This window comes from Myotis davidii, unplaced genomic scaffold (assembly GCF_000327345.1).
Source record: "Myotis davidii unplaced genomic scaffold, ASM32734v1 scaffold197, whole genome shotgun sequence".
NCBI lineage: Eukaryota > Metazoa > Chordata > Mammalia > Chiroptera > Vespertilionidae > Myotis > Myotis davidii.
This window is the reverse complement of record NW_006291549.1, coordinates 3,529,031-3,534,863: the sequence shown is the minus strand read 5'-3', so window position 1 is coordinate 3,534,863 and position 5,833 is coordinate 3,529,031.

The window sequence follows — 5,833 nt, the reverse complement described above, 5'->3', positions numbered from 1 at the left end:
GGAGAATCATGAAAATATATTTAAAAAAAAAAAAAAAGTTGTATGTTACTAAAATCATGAGAAGCCTCTACTGAAACAGCAACAAAAAAAATCAATTGTGACATGATTGATTGACTTTAAAATGTTAAAGGAAAACATTTCACCTGAGTAATTTTTACTACATGTTATCATGGTATATTTTGTAAAAATAAAAATGAACGACAAAAGAAAAACATTCACACACCTACTTATGTTAGCAATTGGCCTGCAAATATCTGTATAATTAATGGGTTTGTTTTTTTTAAATATATTTTATTGATTTTTTACAGAGAGGAAGGGAGAGAGATAGAGAGTCAGAAACATCGATGAGAGAGAGACATCGATCAGCTGCCTCCTGCACATCCCCCACTGGGGATGTGCCTGCAACCCAGGTACATGCCCTCAACCGGAATCGAACCCGGGACCTTTCAGTCCGCAGGCCGATGCTCTATCCACTGAGCCAAACCGGTTTCGGCAATTAATGGGTTTTTTAAAAACACTCTCTAGTTGTCACAAATACCAAGAAACTGGAATACAAATGCATTGATAGTTTCAAACATACAGAAGTCTTGATACGAAGTGTGCTATTATCAGAGTCCAGAACTGTTGGGAAGACTGACCTTGGTCCACCTCTTCTATGAAGTTTTGGGCAAGTTACTCAATGACTTTGCATCAGCAGTCCCTTGTCTATAAAATAATACTGTGGTATTACTGCCCCACCATGGGTTGTTGGAAAGAGTAAGTGGAATCATACCTCCATAAAGTGCCTGGCTCATAGTAGGCTTTTAGTAGATGTCAGTTCTCTACTCCCAACCTTATGTGATCTTAACAAGTTATATAAGCTAAGACTGAGAAAATCTCTTAAATGGGTCCTTTATTGGGATAGCTGAACACTTTATAAGCTTAAAGATTACAAGAATAGTAATGTTGGTCTCAGTATTCTCATACTACACACCTGAGAAAACTAGACGTATCTTCCTGGGATGCCACTGTTCTTGGTCCCCCACATACCCTTACCCAGCAGTGTGCCAGGTGACCCGGGGATCGAAAAGCCCAGGCTGGTTAGTAACAACACACCAGAAAGGACTCCCTTTGAGCCCAGGTGTCAGGCTCATCCAGAGCATAACAGATTCTGGGCTGCACCAAAGCCCCCAGGATTCCCACAACTTTTGGAGGCTTCGGTGATCTATACCTTGGAATAACATACTGAAATACTTAACTTTTGCTTGGTCAATCTTGCCTCGTGGGCTAGCTCACACATTAAGCACATCCTGTGTATTTCTGGGACAGACCTAAAGCATTTCAAAACCCAGAGTTGGCAAACACTCGGTAAACTATGCCCCCACGTTTCCCTCACCCACGGCAGACAGCAACGATCAGTCACAGCCCCGTTCATTTCCCTGTACTTTTTCAGCCTCGCATTCCAGGCAGCCACTACCGATCAGTCCCACTGGCATGCAAGAGAAACCTAATAAATGAGGAAACTGAGGAATAATTAGGCAGCGTTACTTTCCTGAGGTCACACTAAGCAGTTGAACTGGATACTAGGGTCTGGTTTTTGTTTTATGTATAGTCTTTGCTGCAATAGCCAAAACGCATCTGGGGAGCGGGGGGGGGATGGGGGGGGGTCCCGTGTTGCCATGGGTGTTGTGCATATCCAGCCATGATGCACAAGGTCCTGATGCACAAGGTCATGGTGCACAAGGTCACGGGGTTGAGGGTTTACCGCTGGAGAACTGCGGTAAACCTTCTCATGTAAAAGACTTAAGTGGGGTCATTAGGTACATTATAACCAGACAGTGAATAATTGGCTTCTAATTAGTGCGAATGGTGTAGGATAAAAAGAAAGGTCCTTGCTGCTAGGATTTAGTAATAGAATTTTCAATAATAAAAATCACCTAAGGGACAAAAACAAATAGAGTTGTGCCCAAATTTGGTTCCAAGCAGTGGGAAGGCAGGCATACTATCGGCTGCCAGGAGCTAATGACCCGAGACCTTGAAATAGAATCGGGCCAGGCAAGGTTGTAAACATTCGAGCTTTCCTGTCTCCTCTGAGTTCCCTCAAATGTGCAATCAATTGCAGTCGCAATCCACCAGATAGGGAAAAAGAAGAAAAAAAATGTTTCCCACAAGGAAAGTACTGCCGTTCGTTCTCAGTGGCCTGATTCAGGGAGAGCTTGTAGGAGAGCCTGGGAGGAGGGGGGAAGACCCAGTCTCCAATGTCCCCAAATTCCCCGTTCATCCGGACCATTGCCTGGAATTTCAACCGAGGGCTCCAGCTCAGTGATTCTCAACCAAGAGGCTGCATCAGAAGGGCTTTTCCAAACCTCACGTGCAAAACCCACTACCCCCTCCAGGTGCCCTCTAACCCAGTGATGGCGAACCTATGACACACATGTCAGAGGCGACAGGCGAACAGCAAGAGAGTGCCAGTTGTTAGGTGGAAAAAGGAGTGAGAATCCTACTCTGGCTGGTGTGGCTCAGTGATTAGTGTGTTGGACCACTGACCAAAGGGTCTCAGGTTGGATTCCCAGTCAAGGGCACATACCTGGATTGCAGGTTCAATTCCTGGCACACGTGCATCTGTTTGCCTTATCATTTCTTTGTCTCTCTCTCTCTCTCTCTTTCTCTCTCTCTCTCTCTCTCTCCCTCCCTTTCTCCCTCCCTCTCTCCCTTCTACTCTCTCTAAAATCAATTGGGGGCGAGGTAGATATCATTGGGTAAGAATTAACAAAAAACAACAACAAAAGATTGAGAATCCTGTTCAGCCAAGGCCCGGATCTCTGTGAAAATCACAACTGGCTCTCGGAGGAGCCCGTGGCTTTTAGTTTCTCCAAATAACCAGGAGGAGTCCCTTGTACGTATTCAAGGACAGGTGCTCAGGACCCGCACTGCGCCAGGCACAGGCATCCGCAGGGGCCCCCGGGGAGCACGCTCAGCCTCTGCTCCCAAAGGCTGGGTGGTCTGAGGGGACCCATGTGTGACAAAGGCAGGCCTTGTGCTGGAATACGCAGCCCAGAGGGTGGTTAAGAAGCCAGGCTGCCTGGCTTGAGTCCCCGCTTAGGACTGGGTGACCTAAACCTCTCCGTGTCTACCTTCCCCAGCAGAACCTCAGGAGAGCTGCTTCACGTGGGTTAAGGCGGTTAATGCGATTTGGACCCCCGCCCCCCCCGCCCCCCCGTAGCACAGAGCCTATCTTACAGGCGACAATATGCCCCTGTCTGACAAATACACGCTATAAGCAGGTGTCCCCCTGCCCCGGAGCCCAGAGCCAGGCCTGATTAACCCCGTGTGAGGGTTCAGGGAAAGCTTCAGACAAAACCCAGCCGGTGAGCTGGGGGTGAAGGATGCGAAGTCTAACGGGAAACACCTGTACGGAGTGACGGGTGGAAACAAGGTTCCATGCTGGGCGGCTGGCAGGGTAGGGTCTGCCGGGAGTGGACGGATAGAAGCTGTCAAGGTGGGCACTACCGGATGGAGGGTGGGAGGAGGGGCCTGCCCACCCCCAAGCATCCTGGACTCTCTCATGCCCCTGAAGGGTCTTTGCCAGCATGTGGCATGGTCACACTGGGGCCTGAGAAAGCCCTGTGCACATACTGAAGAGAAATGATGTCTTGGCTTTCTTTCCCAGGGATGGGCGGGGTAGAGAAGAAACCGGATCAGTGTGAGCTGGGAAGCGTGGAGGCTGGGCGATGGGCACGCAGGCACGGCTCAGCCTCGGCCGCTGCGCTTCGCAGGTGGGTGCTTTTACAGACCGAAGGCAGGAGCCGCCACGTCAGCAAGAGATTCCGACTCACATGGCTGCGAGACTTTGCTGAACGTGGTCCGACACGGAACCTGCAATACCTCTGAGGTACCTGTACGCTGATCTGTTTCTCTGTGAGTTACGTGCTTGTGATGAACAATCATCTTGAAAGGGTGTCTGGGAGAAAGCTCTTAGGCACTCTCAGTTGTCGGCGCCTCCGTGTGAACACGGGCAAGTTCTGATGGGACGGAAGGGGGAGGGTGCTTGAGGTGTGCGGGGGCCAGGAGAGTAAAATTAAGGAGAGAAAAGGCCGTGGGGGGTTGGAGGGGTCGCCAGAGCCTCCTTCCCCTCCTGCACGCTCACCCCAGGACTGCCCTGCGCCCTGCCAGCTCCTGGGTGATGAGTATTTTCTGGGGTGAGCTGCTGTCTGAGATGTGGGTCTAAGACGTGCCAACCTTGTGTCCTAGCCTCAAGGGCAAAGAGTGCACTCCAGGCCCTGGCCGTGGGCAGCAGCAGGATTGCAGCAGAAGGTCCAAACTGCACGGGCTCCTGAGACCCTGCAGTGACCTCCAGGGGCTCAGGGGGGAGTTGGGCCTCTGTGAGCTCCAGGAGCGAGCTGTCAGGAGTCCCTGATGATTGGCAGGTGCTGCCTGTTTCACAGAGAGAAGATAAATGGAAGGACTTGTGTGCGAGACACCATTAGTGAGTGAGCATGCGCCCGAGAGAGAGCACCAGGAAAACTGACTTCCAGGAACGTGCAGGCCAAGCCACAGCGTTTTCTCGGAAGGGAAAGTGTTCTTGCTCTACAGCAGGGTTCAGTGACTGAGCTTCCACCAGGCGTGAGAGCTAGTGGTTCTGAGCGGCTCTGTGAGGGACTAAGCACTCCATCCCCTTCCTGCTTCTGCCTGGATTGGGGGGGGAGGGGGGGCGTTCAAGCTGCCGACCTAGAAACCTCTGGCTTCTCTGAGCTTTATCTAACCCTCTCCCCTCCAGTCCTTTATTCTCTTTGCCTGTTGGGGTGGTGGGCAGGGGGCTATCATCTGTCAGCTGCTCTGACACCTGCCATAGTTTGGCAGGGACTAATTTAATGACAAGAGACTGACTCCGATTCTTTCTGGGAAGAAGCATTTGGAGGACAAGGAAGCAAGAGAAGAAATGTGGGCTCAGAGCCCGGAGCCGGCGAGGGGGGCAGTGGTACAGGCCTCCCAGCGGCTGCCTCCACTGCAGTCACTTAGCTCGCTGAGTCTGCAGGTGCCCCGGCCGTGCTGGGGGGAGGAGGGGACACTCTCCCCACACCTCCCTGCAGGAGCAGGCGGGCTCTGGCCAACACTGCTGCTGTTGCTATTGCCAGGCCTCCTTCCTGGGCATCAGCTGCAGGGCAGCAGGGGCACTTTGAGATGATCTCTTCTAGTGGCGACTGCCAAAAAGAAGGGCAAGGTGGCAGGGAGGGAGGGAGGGAGGGAGGAGAGAGGCCAGGCCGCTGCCACCTCGGATGCTTGAAATGCGGCCAGGCAGCTCTCCGTGCGGCTGTCCTGTACGGGGAAACCGACAGGCTGGGAAGACGGCTGCCTCCGTTTCCGTCAGGAAACCCGGAAGTAACAAAAGGGAGAAGCAGAGTCAGGGGCAGCCCCAGGGGCAGAGGCCAAGCGGACTGAACGCAAACTGAAGGCCGATGGGTCCTCAGTGGTTCTCTCCTAAGAAGGAGCAGTCCCGGCGCCCTCGGGGGAATAGGAAAGTGTGTGCAGGTGGTTTGGGTTGTTGCCTGGCTCTGGAGCACCACCTGGCATTTAATGGGCAAGGCCCAGCCATGCCAAAGCTCCTTCCACGTGGGCGAAAGTCCGGCACATTAAGGAACCACTCCTCCCCCATGAAAAGCACCGAGCCCTTGCCTCTGCCGCCGCCACAGGCCCCTGTTCTCACACACGGGGACTCCTGGGCTCCGACCTGCATGTCCCACGACGTCGACCGAACCCAGGCTGAGAAACAACATCAAACGTGACGTGTGGCCAGTCCTGGACGTCGTTTGGTGATCACGTACTGTAAATGCTAGCGCAAAAGCGGGCGCCGAAA